Here is a 21,673-nt window from a genome sequence, read left to right as displayed (position 1 = left end):
AGTTTTGGGCTCCACAATTCAAAAAGGATGTGGAGAAGCTTGAGAGAGTCCAGAGGAGAGCCACGCGCATGATCAGAGGTCAGGAAAACAGATCTTACGGCGACAGGCTGAGAGCCATGGGGCTCTTTAGCCAGGAAAAGCGTAGGCTCAGGGGTGATCTGGTGGCCACCTGTAAGTTTAGCAGGGTGACCACCAGGATCTGGGGGAATGTTTGTTCACCAGATCACCAAGGTATGACGAGGTCGACGGTCATAAACTCCTGCGAGACCGTTTCAGGGTGGACATAAGGAAGAATTTCTTTACTGTCCGAGCCCCCAAGGCCTGGAACAGCCTGCCAGCGGAGGTGGTTCAAGCACCTACATTGAACGCCTTCAAGAGCAAACTGGATGCTTATCTTGCTGGGAACCTATGACCCCAGGTGACTTCCTGCCCTTAAGGTGGAGGGCTGGACTTGAACATCTTCCGAGGTCCCTTCCGGCCCTAATGTCTCTGAAGTCTATGAAATATTTCTGAGTACACACTGACTGCCTAAATTCACAGTCTGCTCCTCATTCCTGAATTACAACCAAGAAAGGATGTGCTGCTCCTTGAAACCAAGCCATACAGTATATGAGCGCAAAAACTAGACTTCTATAAAATATCCAAGTCAAAAATGTTTTGGACCAGTAAGATGGAGTGTGTGGGTTCATGTGCGCACGCACACCCGGAAGTACTTAAGGCTGTACACTATCATGTGTCATCTGACTAGTAACAAGATTATCTGATTGAAGACTCAATGGAAACATGCAGCACATAGGTGCCAAATACATTAATGGCACGGATTAGCACACCCAGATTTTTAAACATCAACCTCACGCAGAAGGCTTTTATTTTTTTTTTTAATATAGAAAAGAAAATAGAAACAAATTCATAATGGGAGTTATATATCACTAGACAGCAGTGAGGAATGCCTCCTCCAAGCCACAGGACTATGCGAGCACAGCTTTGCTTAGACTCATATCCCACATTTTCTATAATGCTCATTATTACATCATCATGACTTGTTGCATCACCATGACTTGTTAAAATACTGTACTTTCCAAGTTACTGGGAGAAAACGATAAGGGGAACTGAAGCACTTGGAATATGATGATATTCAGGTAAAGTTTTTTAAGCTCAATTTTCTCAGCTCTCTCTCTCTAGTAAACCCTAATTAACAAAAAACATATTACATATCTGTTCCATCAGCTTTGTCATCAAATATTAAGCAGACAACCCTATGAAGCTCTAGAATAGAAACTATAGTAAACTCTGGTTAACTCACAACTCTCAGGAGAAAGTAATTAACGGAAGTAGTGACCAATTAGTGGAAATTGATAATGGGGAAGGGAGAGAGAGGGAGAACAAAAAAGGGGGAAGTGGGTACTGGTGGGGAATCAGAATAGCAGCAAATTAAACCATAGTGGCAAATTATCACATAGGCAGATTAACCAGATTTTACTACATTTTACATCATGTACCACATATTTTCATTTGCACAGAATGCAACATTTCCACAAATATAACTGAAAACCCCTGCTAGGCCACTACTAGATTATCTACATATTTGTACTGACAAAGATGGAGCTTTAACCTATGCCTGTTCACCAGAAACAAAATTTACGATCCTAAATCAATTATGGAGTCAGACAGGCTCCGAGAGAACATTGTGCTATAGAATGTTATAGAGCACTAATGTTCCTAAAAGTAATCATACATTGGTAAACAGGCACTAAAACACCCCAAAGAAAATAAAGAAAACTACATGTACAAGACAGACTATCTTATTAGAACTGAGAACACACAAATCATTCTTTGAAGAGAAAGTATTTTGCCAAACAATCTTTTCTTCCACCTCATTTATTTACCGCTTCCCTGTGTGGCCTTACCCAACCTTATTTTTCAGTGTTTTACTAGAAGTGCCTGAACTGGGACTGGTGTTCCGAATGCCAATATTTAATTTTCGATTCCTCAGTTCTGTGTGTTTTAAAGAACCTTTTTCCTTTGAAAACAGACACCAAACTGGCAAAGAAGAGTTTCCCCTTGACCCCTTCCCCCAGCAAAGGAGGTACAACTACACCCTATGGCTATTTGTTTCCCTCCTAGATAGCACATCTTTAGCTTGCTTGACATCTGCACTCATCCTGCCTCTGACCTCTCTTTTTCACTGTTTGCAATGGTTACAAAATCAAAAGAAACACAATGTGCCCAGGAAAGTTCTTCAGATTTCTAAATCCTTTCCAAATGTACTACTCAGAGCCTTAAAGGTTCAAGAATACAGAATGTACCAGGACATTCGCACTAAAATATCATTTAAAATGGTAAGTTTTCAGCAGAGCTTCCCATTTCCACTTTTACGTCTCACATATTCTGAATGTGTTCCAAGAAGTTTCCTTTAGCATATGCAAAGACGGGGTATGCCCAGAATACCTGCACACAGTGGTGCTGAGCTCAGCTTTCCCAGATCAAAGAGGTACAAGTCCACACCAACCAAGGGCACTTCTTTCTATACTGTGTTTTGCGTGAAAAAAGGTTAGACAGAATTTCCATCTTCAGTGGTTTTTAAATAGTTTAAATATCTACAGGTCACAGCCTGCAACACAAGTGAATGGCAAAATTCACCCATTAGTCAAATGGTAGTCCCCACCATTTAAGAGACTGGAGAATCAGGTATTTCAGGTACAGGAGCAAGGAAACCAAAAGGCTAGCCATTTCTTTTTCGCCTATAGTATCTAGATAAAAATTCCAACACAACATGAGAATCACAGCTTTCCTTTGCAGAAGCACCGCTAAACAGAACAGTTCTAGGACTCTGTATTGAACTATCCATGTAAACAGTGTGCCGCATACAGATGTAAGGCTTACACATTTCTAATCTCCCTTCCACCCCTTTTTAAAATGTAGCTATAATATGAGAGGTACTTCTCCCAGTGTGTTTTGTAACAGATACTGCCATAAACAATATTTAACTTCCTTGTAGTGTTAATCCCTGGTAATTTTCTTGCTTCTGATCTATTTAATAGAACCCCTTGATTTTTCTTTCATTAGCTATTTTGCTCCCCAAATTCTCTCTTAGATAATGCCTACTCTCATTTTATTCCTTTTTATTAGCTTCACTGAGACTAGAGTACCATGTTTTGACTGGTGGGTAGATAGGAAATTATTCAATTTCTTTGCAAGAAATCTGTCATTTTAAATGTATGTATCCTGTTAACAATCTGGGCAGCTGTCTAGAAAAGCTTTTGTACTCACCTGTTAATTAGTTCCAAAATATAAATGAGAGACAGCTTTTTATGCAAAACAAATTTGCACATGGGGAAAAAAAAAACATCTAATATCGCCTGTAACTGTTTGAAACTTCTAGGACCCAACACTACTTGGAGTCCCTGCAACTACCAGTGCTTTTCAGTTAAAGAGGTTCTTAAATTTAACTCATAAAAATGGTTGATAATAAAGTCCCTGATCTTTAATGACAGAGTGCCCCACTTATGCTACTTCAGTGTACCTGGAAGCAACTCCATTGCAGACTAAAAACTTCTTCCCGCGCTTTCTTACAGGTTAAGTAAAAACACTTATAGAGTAAGTAATTTAAAAAGCTTGTCAAGGAACACTAGGGCTAGGTGATACAGCTATCAGCTGCAACAAATTTAGAGAGGAATCTCTGCATTTTAGGTTAAGTCTCCAATTGCACAGCATTTCAGAACGAGTATTTGTAAGACACAAAAATATCTGGAATCTCTGCACCAATAGAACAAGTTTCAACTCGTATGTATAAACCAACAGAGTCAAATCTGCAGAATCGCCAGGCCAAAACTAACCCTAACATCTGGGCTAGGGTCAGAAATCACGTAAGTGATTGGAAACTGGTTCAGATCTGTAGCACATCAGAAGTTTAGTGCGCATAAAACACTTTCAAAATAGCTGAAACCAGTTTAAGATAAACCTGGATGGATGTAATATCAGACTCAACTAATTTAGGTTAAATCAGTTTACTGAACTTCTGTCCCAGCTCCCCTCCAGATTCAAGTTAACTCATCATCCCCCAGCATCCCAGGATGCTTTGTACCTCCCCTACAAATCCCCCTTTCCCACCCCCCACAGGGTGAGTGGACTAGGTTTGGCCCAAGCTGTCTGCTCCAGCTGAGCAGGCAGGTGTGCTTTAACACCCTCCAGCTTCCAGCCTTGGCCACTGCAGGCACATGGCTGCACTGTCAGCACCACAAGTGAATGTCTGTTCACTTGCTTATTCAATCTACAGAGCTCAGACTAACCTAAGATTAAATCGCTTCAGCCTTGGGCTTTCAGACTGTTGGGACTTAGCCATAGGGACAAACCAAATGGCTTTGCTTCCCCTCCCTGTCCTGATTTTTAAGCAATTCCTAGTCACCATCACCCCACCAGAGCCAGAGTAAGGATACTGATGAGGGCCAGCAAGGCTCTGAAGCACATCCGTGACCTACGCAACTAACCCTTATGTGAGTAGGTAGGGAAAGGGTGGGGCTTCACATCTGCAGTAGGACCAACTCCTAATTCCTTCCACTTGCAGCAACCTAATGCTCTGCACCATGTGCAGTCATTCACACGCCCCTGAATGCAAACTGCCACCATTCTAATGCACCAACATCTTCCAGATGCGCTGCTCCAGTGCTAGCAACAGTGGAGAATCAGACCCTTTTCATGCAGATTCTCATCTGGACTGAAGGTCAGACAGGTTAAATGGGGCCACATGCCAGCCCTCAAAACCTCACTGACTCATCAGTGGTCTTTACATGGGAAAAATTCTGAAAAGTAACTTTTCTAGGTTTTAAGGAAGCATCACATGTGAAGTTTAAGAAAATTCAGGTATATGCTTACCAAAAAACTCAGTGTGTTTTCTGCCACGGAGATAAATGTAACAGGATATAAACCATTTGTATGCCCATGCAGGTAATCTGCAGTCATCTGTAGCCCAAAAGGTCATGTCTTGCTGTAACTGTGGTGACAGCACGCTCCAGAATCCTAGATCAGCTCCTTCGGAGCATTTGTTTCTTTTTTAACCTAAGCGTTCTGCACTTCTGGCATGAAATTTCATCAGAGATATACCTGTGTCCAACACGCTGCCTACTTACGTTTCTTTATTTACCCAATGAATTCAGCTAAGCAAAGTTCAAGAACAGTCTGCAATACAAGCACAGGCTCTACCCAAACAGGTTTTCAACTGCTGGACTCACCCTTTACTTTATAAGCACTTCCCTAGGCTTACAACTACATTAGCAGTATCAGTCAATATGCATGATACACAAGCACATTTTCTATTTACTTGCTCTGATCACAGCAAAATCCTTCTCTGCACATTAGGAAATAATATCAACCAACATGATATGGACAAGCCAGCTCAGACTCTGGAAACGCCTTCAGAGGCCCAAGTAATCGTGCGTGACAGAACCACTTTTTACTGAAAATTAAAAACCAATGTCAATGAGGCTTCCCTATACCTCTAGCACAGAGAAGGGTCAACATCTTTCTGATACTACTTAGCCAAGGAATGACACACTGGTGCGTCTCGGTTCCTGTTCCTGGCTCTGCATTAACCAGAGAGAAAGAAACCAGCACAGAACAGCTTATTAGACTTCTGCTTTTGTTCCCCAGTCTCCACAACCTTGTCCCTGTACATAAGAGGCAAAACAATTAACTAAAGACAGCTGCCAGGGCATCCTTCCCTTCTCCCATTAGATTTGTTGCAATGGCTCCTTTTCTTTTCATAGATGACATTCAAGCTCCTTGTTCGTATTGCCAGAGGCCTCTAGTTCTGCCTCACCACATCGCTTTCTTTCTTTTATACCCTTAGACGCTTTCCCCAATCAACTTCAGGGCTTTTCAAGCTATTCAGTACAGCCCCCTTCATTCTTTGTGCTGAGCAACTTTAGACTGGAACCCTGAGCTGGGTTTGTCAAAAAGGGAAGATTTTTTTTTCAGTGGCAGGCTAGTGGTTGCCGTCAGAGAGACAAATAGGAGAAGGCCATTACGCAAGCAAAGGCACTCCACCTGAGGAGCTGGAGACTAGAGAGGAAGAGACCAGATGATGATGGAGGGGGAGATGTGTGCCTGAATCCTGCTCACCTCCCCAGTGACACATGGCCAACTGAGCACTTCTGTGGTTTAATTTTCCACTGTTCATCTCTCCTGGAAGGAAGAAAAGCAAGGAGGAATCATTCTGAGCTCACCCTGAGGGAAGACAGTCCAGTTTCCCCAAGAGACCTAAGCAACATTGCAGATTACTCCTCTTATTGTGCCTGTCACATCAGGCCCTTGGGAGGCCAAGGAGAGGCGCCCAAGGAGCACAGCACACGGCCTAGACAGCAAGGCACAGAGGTGGGGAGAAAGATTCCAATTATCACCTTTCAGCACAAGCCCTATTTTATACATTCTTGGGGGACTGCTACTTTTTGCTGCTTTGCACGCTATACATCCAGTAACATTGTCACACCTGCAAAAGCAGCTATTATTTGCTGTAGATCACACTGCCACAAAACCAACCAAACAACATCAGGAGTTAAAAATACTGGCATGGGTGTCATTGGCAGAACCACTGGGACAAGGAAGCTAAGAAGGGACAGTTATTTTGCCAAGTGCCAATGATACTGACTTATTACTCTGCCAACTGTAAATCCTCCCTGTATAATAAAACAGGAGTAGGTTATAGCACTGCATTACTTTTCGATGGACATGAATAACATTTATAGGGAAGACTTCAAAGTCTTTTAAAGAAAAAGCATCTACAAAAGATTTGTTGAGGAGAATGTTAATCGCTGGCTTTCAGCTTTCAAAAAGCATTTGTTTTCCATCTGATGACATCTAGGGTCATATAGGAGGGAAGCTTAGGGAGTAAAAGTAAAGTTCATAAGATCTGCCCAGGACTCGGGAGTCCATCTGGCCCCCTGCTGCCACAAAACACAGGAAACCAATACAGAAAACAGTACATTAACTAGCAAAAAAAACAACATAGCACAGCCAAGGCCTAAAGGATGAGCAGAACAGGATGCTGGAACAAGTCGGCTGAGTATAGTCTGGGGAACCACCAGCTCCTCCTGGCAAAAGCAGCAAAGCAGGGACCATTGAACTGTTTTCTAGAAGAGGAGCAGTGGGACTGGGAAGCAGAGGAGCCATCTCGCAATTAAAGAGCTGGGGTCAGAATGGCCGTAGTTGTTGCTGTTTTTATAGTGGGAGTGAACAGCCAGGAATATAATAGCCTACCTGGAGAAGGAAGTTGTGATGGTAACTGTTGCAAGGAAAATTACATCTGGTCATGTCAAGTTGACCAAACTCCCAGAAGCCTTTTTGAGATGATTCAGAATTGGCAACGACTGTGGCCTAAGGCTAACCCCAGTAAAATGCTGACTGCACGTTTAAAACAGAGCAATAGAACTATAACACGTTGACCATTGGGACTAATTAAATGTGGGAACAGGATAAGAACAGGATAACAACAGGAAAATATTCCAGGTGTGTAAGGATATGCTATTATATACTTAGAATCTATCAGCCAAAATATTATAATCAGCTTAGCTAGCCTTAGTGAGGGTGACATCACTAAAGGATTCGATAGTACCTAGCCAGCAAGGGTTGTTGGTCGCTGTTTGTTGTATGGATTTCTGAGGGAGACACTTGCATGGATTTCTAAGGAAAGATCAAGCCTTTGGGTGGGAGCAGCACAACCCAGGCAGCTTTCCCAGAAGGACTGGCCAAGGAAAGTAACTCCTGCGTAACAGCTCTAGACAGACTGTGAAGCGGTGAAGAGTTACATTAATGTGCTAAGTCTTTGGTAACAGTCTGCTTATATTCTGGCAGTCCCAGTAAAGTTGACTACTTGTATTCTGGCAACCCAAGTTGATTAATTTCTTTGTGCTTAGTAGATGTTTTGTAGTCAATAAAGCTTCTGACTGTTTGTCGGACGAGTGCCGGTGGTTAATCACAGAGTTCTCCTTGCCCACAGGAAAGTAGGGCTCCAGTTTCACCCCAACACTAACAGTTTCCTATGATGACCCCAGGCAAGAGGAACCTTCAAAGGAGCCCTAGAGAGAGTCTGCTGCCAGAAGGAAGGCAGCACTCAGTAATGAGCATGTGTGGAGGGGAAGGGGAAGTCAATGATGCACAGGGAGGAAGCGGAGCTGGTTGGAGGGACAGAAAGGATGCAACAGTATATCTTAAAATAGTTGCATCCCTGCCTTAGAGCGTGTGGGTGCAGAAGTACTTCCCACCTGGGTTAGTCAAGGCCAAAGAAATTTTCAGGCACCAAAGATATCCACTAGCTACTGGATGAATCCTACATCATAGCAAAAAAGACAGGTGTTATTACCATCTAGCCTTTTTAAATAACAGTAGACTCAATTAAGAGATGATCAAGTATCTAGGAGCAGTATCTCCCCTAGGCAAGCAAGATACCAGGGTTTCTAGAGTTCAAAGGGGTAGAGCAGCAGTGCATTCAAATTCAACACATATACACAGGTTTAAAAAGGGAAGGAGACTAGCAGGAGACCACCAAAAGGGCATACTCTGAGGAAGTTTACCAACAAACACTCAACTTCCCCCTGCAGATGGGCTGAAGGAAGGAAGGGGAAGAATCAGGGAAGCATTACCAGAGCGCAGAAAGGTTGACATAACCCCTGTCTCTCAATTCCCGAAACAATACACAATGCCAAAATAAAAAAGTGGGAGTTGTCAAAAGAACAGATGTTTCACAGTTTTCTCTACAAGAGCTTTATGTGAAGCAGCCCACCTCCATCTGGCTATTTACCACTGCACTAGAGTGCTACCAGTGTTTATTAACATTTGCCACACTTGAGAAAAAAGCAGGGGGACAACCTCAAACTGAGAAAGAGATTTTTAATTAAAACATGCATCTTACAATCAGCGTCCAGTACTTCTGTACTGATTTCAGGGTGCATGTGTCTCCCCTGTCCTTCATTCACAGGTCCTTCAGGTTTCTACAGACAAGTGAAGGGGACATAAACAACATCCTCCACAACAAACATCATCACCAAGTTTAAGCAGCAATAAGCAAACATTGCACAACTCCACTGCGCTAGCCCATATGTTCATTTACCTTCAGTGCTGCAATGCTGGCTTCATCAACTGCGCCAGGCTCCAAAAGAAAAGGTTCAACACACTCCCTACAAAGCACGTGCCCCCCACCCCCCCAACATCTTAACAGAGAAAAAGAAACAGCAATAATATACTGTCCTGCAATTCATGAAAGCTACTTGCTCTCCTTGTTCCAGAACTGTCACTTGTCAAGATAATGCCATCAATTTTACTTTTGGCATATTAATACTGTATTTCTCCCATTTATCACTCATACTGCACACATAATTAGAACCAAGTACTCTCAGGGATTGTTTAAGTGAACAAGTCTCTTGGACATTTCTGTACATTAGATTATTGTAATTTTTAATTCGAAATAGCATCTTAACCCTCACCACACTGGCTGAAGCAGAAACACTGAAGTTAAAGAACTTTCCAGAATTTACTATTTGCCAACCTGCCTTGAAAGGTGGAAGTAAGTCAATGCAGAGGCAATGAACTGCTCTGCCTCCAAATTGCTAGGGAACAAAGGAAACTCACTCTGAAGACTGCTGGTCATGCAGGACCCTAGGGGGAGACACAGAGGATCAGAGTGAGCAAAGTGAAAAACTGCAGAGACAAGTGCTTTTTTACTTTGCAATCACCAACTTCCTATAAATGAGACTGTAAATAACTTCTCAGTGTTACAGCAGGAGAGAGCAGGTTGCAGGTAAGAGGGGAGCGGTGGTGAATAGAACGAGATGGAGCAACCGTCACATTTGAAAAGTAACAGGAAACAGTTGGGCTGCTGATTGCATGCAGGGGTTTCTATAGCCTTTTACAATCTGAAAGCCTAATTTTTAAAAGCATACCAAAAAAGATGCATATTCAATCACACACTTAATTTTTATGCTTAATTACGGTGACTGCAAACAAATTAAGCATATTATTATACAAAATTCCTCCCTGAAGTCATGTGCATATTTTGAAAACCTTATGTGGGTTGTATGATGCTAAAGCATGAGTTACCGTGATTTTTCAGCTGAACTACACAATTAAGTTTATGACAGAAAACAAAACCCAATGCCCTAATATATTAAAATACTAAGTGAGGTTGCCTACCTCTATTGAATTTTTTGCTATGATGCACACAGCGGATGGGGTATTTGGGAACTATTAAATGAAATGCATGAAAGAGATAGGAGTTATACAGTCAGTAATCTCCAAACTTTTATGTCCACAAACTCTTAAAGAAAATGAGCAAATTTTAGAGTAGAAAAGAAATTAGCTAGTTTGAATACTGCAGTATTTGCTAGCAGCATGCAAGTTCAAATCTTTCTCTTCTAAAATATCTGTGAATTATCTACTCTGACCAGTGGCTGAAAGTTAAATCCATTCTCTATTTTGACATAAATATATATAGACATTGGCAAAAATAGTGCAAGCTTTTGACTGCCCCCCCTCAGCACACAATAACTTATGTTGGATTGACTAGACGAACAAGGAAATGAAGATTCAGTCTAGAATTCTGATGATGACACGTGGATGAGGCTGCCCATTAGTTCCAATTCTGGTGGTGACTGTGTGGGATAGGGGATGCAACGTGGACATTTGTTAACTAAGAACCAACTCATAGTGCACACCTCACTAACAGTCATAGCTACTTTTGGTTACTACTCACCTAAGATGGACTTAATTATTATCAGTCTTCAAAGCCATAGCTCAGATCTGGAGCACTTTCTTCCTAATCATACTAACAGTCTTCCTTCATTTAAATGATACAAGTCATTTGTACTTAGATCCCACCCTGGCCTACCTGGGTCTGACCTATTTAAACCTGAACACAGCTGGCAGTATGTAAGCCTGCTAGTAAACGTTTTATCAACCTAAGTAAACTCTTACAAATGTAACCAAGTCCAAGGAGAATTTCAAAACAACTACTGAAAGCTAAAATAATGTTCAAAGCTAAACACTCAACTAACTACAAAACTGGGCACCACTCCTATTTACTGGCCTATCTGAATACAAATCTAGACATAATACACGAATCCCAAGAACACTTTCATTGCCAACCCTCCACAAAATTTTTCATGCTGCTGCCTTCCATTACATTCCTCTGAAATATGGAACATTTACAAGAGAAGTGGGTAAGCTCCATAAATTCATTTGAATTAAAAGCATTCGCATACAAGCCTTTTTCAATTAAATTTCTGTAGATGCTCAATTGTCTATTCCTGTTCTCATAAACATAGAATTTAATTTTCACTCTGCAGCAACAGAAAGAGTTGTTAAAATAAAACCACTACAACCAACTCTTTTGCTCCCTGTGTATTTTAGAAACCAACCTAAGAAAGACATGGCTCAATTTAAATGTCCTGACTTTAGCAGCAACTTGTCAGTAAAAATCCAGCATGTTTGAGATCTTTTTAATAGTTCCATGACTCACTTGTTACCAAAGCTGTGAGAATTAATTCAACATTCAAAGAATAATTTCAGCTCTCATGATTAAAAAAATCCTTAAATAAATAATACATCAAAGCAGTGCCACTATGATGGTATATATATTCCACAGAATCAGAAAAGGAGGAGGTAATCTCTGTAGAAGCAGGCCTTCAGAGCAACATGGGTGAACAAATTCTCATTTTATTTAAATTTATCAATGATTACTAGAAGTTGAAAGAGAGCTTTCCCCCTTCTTATTAGATTCTTCTTTTCCCAAATACCACCTGGCTCCCATGGATTCCAAGTTCCTTAGGCTTAAAGAGCAAGAGAAAGAATACCATTCTACTCCCAAATCTTACTGCAGTCCTCTGCTGACCACAGTAACATTACAGATCTTTAACTACCCAAATGGTACTACGAATATCTGACTTAAAAGACCCAGAAGTCACAATGGAGAATAGGTGGAGATATATTCTGTATGCATATTGGATAAGCATACAATTCACCTGCCAAAAGCCCCAACTTTCTGCCTATGGTTCATTGTATACAACACACAATCAGCGCTGTATAGCTACTAGTGTCAGAATCTTTTTCCCAGATGCCTGGGGCCTTATTAATACCCAATGCAGATCTTCTACCTCTGTGCCTGTATGTTATCCTTCTGTTCTCACCTGCCACAACTTTGGTTTAACTTGTTTCTACCGGAAGGCTCCCCATGGTCTAGGTTGCTCAGGTGAGACTGTGGTGGTCATCCCAGGGCGCCTACCTCCCCCCACCCCCGCTTATACCTCGTCCTTTCACCAACCAGATGTTTCTGACACAAACAAAATTAAAGTCCTCAAAATGAACTAAAAGTCTCTCCTGTATGCCCAGGGTTGATAATTCTAAATGCTCACTCCAATTCTTAATAATGTAATAAACTTAACTGGAAACTCAAACATACTTGGACCTTCAACGTTCCATAACTCACAGTTATATACACTTGCTCAGAACGCTCATTCTGTATCCTGGAGTCCTTCTCTCATGCTCCTCCGTCTGGGGACCTTGCTCCGGTCCCCCAGTATCAGACACTCCTCCAAATGTCTGGATTTACAACACTTTTCTTCTACCCTCTCTCTGGGGCTGGCTTCCTACGTTTGGCCAACTTTTCTCATCAAGGCAGCTATCCACACTATACTGGCTCTCAGCTTGTTCCTGGTCCTTTCCAACATGCCTGCTCTGCTCTGGCTGCCAGCCTTCCCCAGCATGCAGGCTCTTCCCTACTTGCCTAATCCCCCCCGTGTGCCAGGCTTCCTCCTGGTGCTGGCTTTCACCAGCGTGCATGCTCTTCCTTGTTTGCCTGCTCTTCCCAGGTTGCCAGCTCTCCTCCTGGGGCTGATCTTTCCCAGTGTGCCAGCTATCAACTGGTTGCTGGCTTTTCTCTGGAGCTGCCTTAGTGCTTCCAGTTATACTTGAAGCCGATGGAGACCCCAGCTGCATCCAGCACACTCTCTTAAAGCAAGGCTGGGACCATTCATGGTCTGACTGACGCTCCCCTGATGCTACTGGGACTCTTGCCTTACAATAGGCAGTGGTGTTCTGCTTGATTCTTGGGGCCTGGTGCTGTTTCCCACTTCGTCCCCTGTCCCATATTCTTTGAGGCAGTGAGGGACACGCTCCCCCACTCATACCGTAACAAATCTCTGGTTATCATTTGCACATTACATAAACTGCCCAAGTCCATAGGAACTCTCTGGCCCCACTGTCTACTTTGCATGGTACTGGATTCTATTTAACTGCAATACTGGTGAGAATGACTAGAAGCCATCCATTTCAAGACATCCAAGGCTGCCTTGAACTAGTTAGATGCTGTCCATTTCAAAGATGAAATTAAAAATATAGGGTTCCCTGGGAAAGAGGAAGGAGCTTTAACCAGATACGAAAAAACTCATCTCAGACCATTCCGGTAGTTCAGTAGGGGCCAACCTTTTTGGCAGGCATGCTTTACACCCTGCTCGAGCGCCACTCTGATCTTCTCCCCTTCCCCAATCTCCCATGTGCCATACAGAAGACGCCCATGCCACTTGTGGCATGTGCCACAGGTTGCCCACCCCTTCTGTAGCTAAATGACATAGCTGACACTGAGTTTCAGTATGCACACAGCCTTACTTCAATACCAGGGCCACACACTTGAAAGGGATCTAAACACAGTATACTTTGTCTATGTGGGACCTGGAAATGCCTTCTGTTAAGCCCCAGGTGTCTCAGAAGGTGGACCCAGGCTGTAGCAGCTCCTGACAACATCCCTAAATCAGATGCATTCAGGCTATTCACAGAAACAAAGGCTCACATCCCAAGCTCTGACAATAAGATTTAACCACATTAAAATACAGAGGGACAGCCCTCTCCAGCATAAAAATTGGGCCAGGAGATAAACAAAACCTTTCCAAGCCTCAAACCCTTCCTTTGATTAATGCTTGGAAGAGAAGATGGGGATGGTATGATGCGGTACTGTGCCCTGAGCTTTCAGGGATGTGGCTTCTGGACAGCCATGAAAGAGATTCAAATGCCAAGGCTGTGGACCCTTCAAGGAGAGCAGGCTTTGTGCATATTTATAACAAGGGAGTTCTTGCTTTTGTGCCTTCACCAACTTCAAGCAAAGCACTACAGCATAAAGGAAAGTCTCTTCAGTAAACTCATCCCAAGCTGCTAAAGAGTGCAGTGAAGTGTATCCTTTCTCCTAGTCTTTTCTGCCAAAGTTCAGCTGCTTCCCACCTACCCCAAAAAACAACCTTATAAATATGAGCTCTGATCCATGTACATAAAAATATATAAATACCTCTAACTCATGCAGATGGCTGCTTCTTCTAAATCCTTGCCTATTGACCAAACACTGCTTTCCAAGCCACCATTAAAGGCAGAAAACAGAACAAAAGGATGCTGTAGCGAACAGGAGAACACAAGCTAGCAGTCAGCTTGAGAAGAGAACAGGGAAAGCCTTTCATTAATGACCACCATAACAGGTACCATAGTCTGGCCTTGGTTGAAATGAGTGTGATGCATCATGAAGTTGTAATAGGAAGGATGCAATTTTTTTTAAAGAAATCAGTGACAGCAATAAAAGGATGGGAACAAGTTATTTGGGGTAGAAAACAGATCATAGAAAATTGATGGAATGAAACCAGGCAACAAGCCAAATATCAGGAAGCTTCTCAACAGTGAACTGCCAGATGGCTGCCCCATGGAAAGTGGGGAGCCAATGTTACCTTAACTGTTTAAATTTAGAGTGGTCAGAGGCATGTTCTTCTACCTGCTACCACCTGAAAGTCATGCCAGGGTTTGGATGACTGCTCATCTGGGGAAAACTACCTTTAACTTCTCAGATTTCACCTATGACCAAATGCTGCAAAATATTTATTCCTGTTACAGCATTTCCCATGACAACTACCGTCACAAGTTCAGGTACTAACATGTTCTTGCTGGGGTGGATCTCTGTTTTCATGATACACTTAGCGGATACAGAAAGACATGCTGCTCTTCTGTTTGAGATGAACCTACTTTTTTAGAGTAAGGGTAGCAGCTATATAGTACGTGCTCAGTTTCTCTTATTGCTGTTTGCAGTTTTCACCTAATTTAAAATGTTCTCTCACATAAGAAACATTATGTGGCTTTGAAGTCAACGTTTAACCTAGAACTATAAGGTTGGGGGAAAGATGCACATCTCTACCCTGTGTACTTGGTACACTTATTAGCACAGTTAGAATCTCAGTAAAATAAAGTAAAGACTTGGCATGGGATTTTCATTTGCACGTAAAAGAGTACGTGTCATAGCAAATGTGATTAGGACTTGTGCTCCTAATGCATTTAGGCATTTTTGCAAATCCCATCCTGTAAGTCCAGAGATTCTTTCCAAATAACGCTGTAGGTTCAATGTGCACTACCTACACACAACTAAATTCAAAACTGGAACTCTTTTGCATTTGGCCTCACAATACTCCGAAAACCTTAAGAGAGAATTTCCTTTTTGCTTTGGTGGAACCTAAAGATTCCCTGGGGTTCTTAAAAAGGAAAGTACTAGAGCCTGGGGAACCAGATCCTCCCAACCATCATTCCCTCTCTCACTAAAGTAGATTCCAAAGCCTGTTGACTCATGCAAGTTTTTACTAAGCATTAATGGTTAAACTCATCTGTATATTAACAGCCCCACTACCCCACAATATTTCACATAAGAAAGGTGCTATATTGAAAACATCAAGATCACTGTTCTGCATCATATAAAAGGTACTTGCTTTTTTGGATACACTAATAGCATATCTGAAAATAAGCCTCGCCTGTTATGCAGTTTGCTGGCGATACAAACTCGTCTGATTTTTTGGTTTTTTTCCCCACTGCTGTTCACCCACTGCAAGGTCAAAATAAATTATATGATGTTATAACTTACCAGGACTTATCTGACTTCAGTCAGCTAGATGGAAAGGGATGAGTGAATGTTTAATAAATGTCAATTCCTTTAATGAATCGTAAAGTACTTGGCAGGTTAAGATCCATTCCTGGTTCTTATTCACTACTCAAAGTCCTAATTAGCATCTGCAATATCACAATTGGTTGCTGAGGGACAACTAATGCCATGGAAAAAAAAAGGAGTCTAAAACGTATCTGAAATCCTGATACCTTCTCTTAACAATGAAGGGAGAAGCGAAAAGATAAACAGTTTCTATATCATCATGTATTTTAACTGCTTACTTATATCCATATACCCCCATCCTCAAGCAAGGAAAGCAGCTCACACAGGAATGTCAGATATGTCCAAGATAAAGTTAACAAGACACACAGGGACACCATCAGCACACAAACCATCCCATAGGTAAGGAAAAGTTCACAGTAGCTGCACCAACAACACACACAGTTCAGAAAACCAGCTACTTAAACTGAGAATTTAAAATCTGCTCCTATTCCACAGAAACATACAGACATAGAGATCAATTAATGTTCTGGAGGTAAGTTTACACAGGCTTGGGGGTTGCTATGCTGGTGCGAGAGTTGCAACCTTCCCCATAAAGAGCTCTATCTATATCACTGAGGATCATCAGGGAAGAAGACAGTGCCATTCCAGGAGAGGAAGGATGATGGAATCTGACCATTAAAGATTAATCAACTATTTTTCAATAGTTATTAAAATCACGCCTTCCATTTTGATAAGAGGTGGTCCTATTTATAAGGTAGAAAGACCTGTATTTGCAGCCACTCTCATTTATACACAACCTGTAAGTTGAAGAGAAAGGGTTTTGGATGACTTGGACTGGTTCCACCCCTAGGTCAATGCAATCCAGCTCTGCCGGCCAAGAAAGAAGGTCAGCTCAAAGCTCCAAAGAACACTAGCCAATGTGAATTGCAAGAGAGAGGTGTAGGATCCTCATGCCCTTAGTTCAGTACAAAAGGGACCATCTCCTCTGTCAAGATACACAAAACTGCATTCTATGCCAGATTTAACAATGGTTCTGATCTTGAAGCCTCAATGTCTCTCTCATTATTGGGTGAAAACTTGGTTTGGCAGAGCAATGAGACTGCTGGCTTTGAGAACAGTACTTGTTATCCATCAATCTGAAAATCAAATACTGAGTGTTCCTTCAACAATTAATTGACATATTCTGCTTCCAGCATAGCATTGTTCTCAGAGAAGATATTGGTGCACAAATGTTCTGGTATGACAAAATGTTCACATAGTTGTTGCTACTAACAAAAGTGGATGTGTTATTAAACAGTGTGAATTAACCAACTAGAAAAAACTCAACTAAAAAATATTTCCAAAGCTTCTTAAAAGGTTTGGCAGGTGGTGATGAACCATTAACTAACGCAGTTGACTTTTCAGAAACTCATTGCACAAACATCACTTTGTAAATGCTCACATTTCGATGGTCTTTTCACTCTAAATTACATAAGAACTACAGACTTCTGCCTTCATCAGGAAGTCAGTAACCTTATCCAAATGGACATGTACATGCACTAATTTCCCGTAGTCTTTTTTGGTCCATTTTTACAGATTCTTCATTTTAAGGCTCACGGGAGGTACCCAATCGACAGCATCAGAACCCAAAGTCTTTTTGTTCAACCACAGGCCTGGGATAGCACAGACAGAGGTAGTATGAGCTTCTTGCAAAATGTGCTGCTGAAACACAAGAACTGTATTTGGAAAGAGCTTCTACTGCAAAACCGATCAGTCCCCACTGCCATTCAGTCTCTTGTTTATGTGTTACCTTACCAACAAGAAGGTGAAATGGAGCAGAAACTGCCACTCCTAAGCCATCAAACCTTAAACTAAAAATATCTCCATCACTTTATTTTACAGTCTGCTTGTACAAGTATAAAATGTCACAAAATAAAAAATATGCTCTACATTCAATAATATCTTTAGTCTCCTTTCCCCCTTCTAGATTAGCAATTACTTTAATTTCGTAACTTGGAACTGCCCCACTAGACTTCTGCTGTTAAGTGTTACAGAATGTGTTTCATTACAGAGCACGTGACAATACTGATAGACACAGATTTAAACATACTAGCTGCATGTTCTGGCAGACAAGCCATTATGCCCCACTTTTCCCAGTTTTCTCAGGAGTCTTGCCTGCAGGGGTTGCAGGAGGTCAGGATTCATGGGGTTTTCATAACTTGCCTGCACACAGGAATCAAGGAGACATGCACAGCTGACTGACAAGAGCAACCTACACATTCAGGAATTCATAGTTAATGACAAACCAGCGGTGACAAGCCCTACTCCTGCCAGACATGCGAAATTTGCCTAAGATGCACCCTTTTGTGGGAAACTGATAAGACTGTTTGGAATTGGGGGGGCTTTCAACAATTTTGTTTTGCTAAAACAAGTTTAAGATTCAGGCCTCATAACAGTAATCACATCCCCCTAATGAACACAGCTTACTTTCATACTTGCTATGTATACCTTTTGTCTTGTATTTATGCCTTTGAACAATTTCAGCTCCCAGCACCTGGCAGGAACTTGCACGATACTGCTTAACATTTGGATTAGCCATGTTGGTCTGAGACAAAACGACATACAAAAAACTAGAACTCTTGGTTCCAAAATGATACCTTTTATTAGATCATCTGGAAAATGGCAAGAAAACTGTCCTTTTATGCAAGCTTTTGGGATCAAAGTCTCTTTGTCAGAGTCTGATACCTGGCAGCCATTCATACCTGGCATACTAAGAACACCACTCCATAAAGATGCACTGGTAAGTTTGGCAAAGGTCACAATTATTGAGCACATGTATGAACACTGTGCAAGGACAGCACTGTTTAGAGGTGGTAAAAAGGCTAAGAAGATTTACCAATTGTTCTAGGTAAATATATTCAGGGGGTCAAAATCTGAGAGGAAAATGAAACATTTAAGCTAAAGGATGTTAATAACTAAAAATAAGTTAGGGTAACACGGCCACAAATAAACTTAGACTGGAAATGAAAAAGTCACTAAACTGGCCTTTCTTCCCAAAATACTCCTACTGGAAAGCACCTCCAGAACCTAAACACTTATAAGATGGAACCTGGTTAATTTGTATACAGGATTATGTGATGTGGTTGCCTGCCAAGGCAGGGAACTAGACTCAGTGTCACAAGAGGCCCCTATGTCTAATATTCCAATTATCCAACACCTGTGTAAGAAGCATTCCCACATGAAAATATTCAAGCAGCTTTTAAAAGAAAGGGATGAAAAGAAGGGTTTTCAAAGAATCAGCTCTGCATGCAAGTGTGTGTCCTGTTTTGGCTGCTTCATTTCAGGAAGTGGAAGTAAGTGCCATGCTGGGCATCAAGGCCAGAAAGGCAGAAGACACAAAAAAATTGTCTGCCTTCCTCAGAGCCATTTAAAAATGTGACTTCCAGACTATCTGGTTTGGAAAAGGAAGGAAATCCCTTTTCATTTAATCTAAAAATCTTTTTTGCATAAAGACTTTAAAGATAAGTGGGAAAAAGAGGAGAGATCAGAAAAAAAGAATAGCAGTAACCCTGCTCTCCCACGAGAAGCCCAAATAAGTAGATCATTTAGTTAGCATTTGAGAGCGCACACTCATTCTGTAAAATTTAGCAGCATTAATCCTTGACTGTAAACATTTTTAATCTTCTTTATTTAGAGAGCTAACTTGGGACACTTAGACTTCTTATTTAAAAATGAATGTTAGAAAGAGAGTCAGCAGGTAGAGTAGATTTGCACCTTTACACACTAAATCAGACATATAGCATAAGCTTTCATAAGCAGAGAGCTTCCTTCATCAGATACTGTGAAGGGACAAAAAGAGAAACGTAGAAGCACTGCTGAATGACATGCATTACAACCCTGCATTCATTCAGACAGTATCTTCCATCCCAAAGTGCTTCACATCTTTTACTAATCTGTACATAAATGTTTATCTACTGTTGCAAAAGTCAATTCCACAGTGAAACATAACAAATATTCAACAGCGTACAACAACAGAAAGCAACAATCTAAGGCAAGGAATAAATAATTGTATATGCAGTTAAAACTAGAAGGATCTTCTTATTCTTGAGTATACAATACTGTATAAATCAAAGCTGAAGCAGGACACGATGTTAACACCCATATACTTAAAAGTATAACGCAGTGTTTAACAAGCATAAAAGGGCTTGCACCTGGAGTGTCAACTGTTTTGGGAAGCAAGAGATGGGAAAGGGAGGGGATGAGACCGGATTCAGCTGGGACCATCCCTTCCCCGAGTCCACATTTGAACTTTATATAGAGCTGCTTCATCCCCAGTCATTTGGCCTCTGGTAAAGAACCTGCAGCAAAGAGCCAAATACAAAGAGACAGAGCTGCTGCAGAAGCATGTTAAACAGAGACCCAGGATAACCTATTCCTCTTCTCTCTCACTTATGCTACTACTTAGTACTCTACCTTAGCCTCACTTGACATCTACCTCTTACATCTTTCTCTTCTCTTCCTCTCTCTCTCTCTCTACTTCTCTCCCTTCCAACAACTACTCACCCCATCCAAAAATATTATCACACTAACGTGATGTTTGCCACCATTTTAGCACCTATTCTAGTTGAACATTATCTCCATTTTTGCTACTCACTGTCCACTGTAATCTCTAAGGCAGAGGCAATAAGACCCCAATCTCCATCAGATCCCAGACATTCACATGATACACAGGAATAAAAATAAGTCAGCTAAACACCACAGAGAGATCAGTGTATGAGAAAGGACATTTGGAGATGGTTATTATGAAGAAGGACACCACAAATGTATTATCCAAAGAAATTAGAAAACAATAGGTCATTTTAGTTTCATCTACATCAGAATGGCCTACAGTACATTTTGTAAGATTATAATATTCATTCAGCAATTTTTGCTTTTTTTTTTAATTCCTCAGATGGTTGTAGATTGGGAGAGATAGCCACTGCTCACCCACAGGAAAGGGCAGCATGCCTCCAAGACCTCAGGAAGTCTACAGATCACAGAAGGGGCTATCAGTACATCAGGTTCATATTTTCCCTTCCAAGGCATCCTGACCTTTAATGGTTTAACATTTAACCAGAAAAGTTTAGATACCAGAAATCACATCCCAGAAGTTTCCTGCTAACTGCAATGTTACCCAATACAAGCTAGAGAAACATCAGTATAATATCTGGTGCTATGCCTAGCGGATTCAGCCAAGAGAATATGATCTGCCCTGAAAGGTGAAAGTGCTTGAGAATCTAACAGTTCATTTTCCACCTTTTAAACACTCAGCTCATATTACTCTGGGAAGAATAAACTGTCTATATATTCCCTGGACCATACCAAAAAGAGAGTAAAACCTTCCACACACCTATCAGCCACTGGATAACTTCACAAAACATTTATTGCGCACTCTGCCCACACCATAAACCCAGGGACCCAAGAGCTCCATTTCAAGGACCTTACTAATTCTACTTCCTTCCTAACAAAATCACTGCTTTTGTAGGAACTGTTTAAAACCATGGTTCATGAACTTTTTTTGTACCAGGACCTATTTGTACACATGGATGGGCAGATAATTAGAGGTGCACCAATACAGGCTTACATAACAGCTGTATGCAGCTCTCCAAGTGGATCAGAAAGCGGATCAGTATGGGCCGATACGCCTCCTTAAAAATCAGCTATCAATATCAGCTCCCAAAATCTCTATTGGTGCACCACTATAAATCATGT

The 21,673-nt window shown here is 41.4% G+C and overlaps 1 protein-coding gene across 5 annotated transcripts in view; it reads right to left on the bottom strand.

Annotated features, from left to right (window-relative positions):
* The window catches only part of RPTOR (regulatory associated protein of MTOR complex 1), a 253,515-nt gene that overhangs the window by 231,047 nt on the left and 795 nt on the right, over positions 1-21,673 (bottom strand). The window lies entirely within an intron of this gene.

This window comes from Crocodylus porosus, unplaced genomic scaffold (assembly GCF_001723895.1).
Source record: "Crocodylus porosus isolate Cpor-Errol unplaced genomic scaffold, CroPor_comp1, whole genome shotgun sequence".
NCBI lineage: Eukaryota > Metazoa > Chordata > Crocodylia > Crocodylidae > Crocodylus > Crocodylus porosus.
This window is presented reverse-complemented; position numbering and strand designations above follow the sequence as displayed.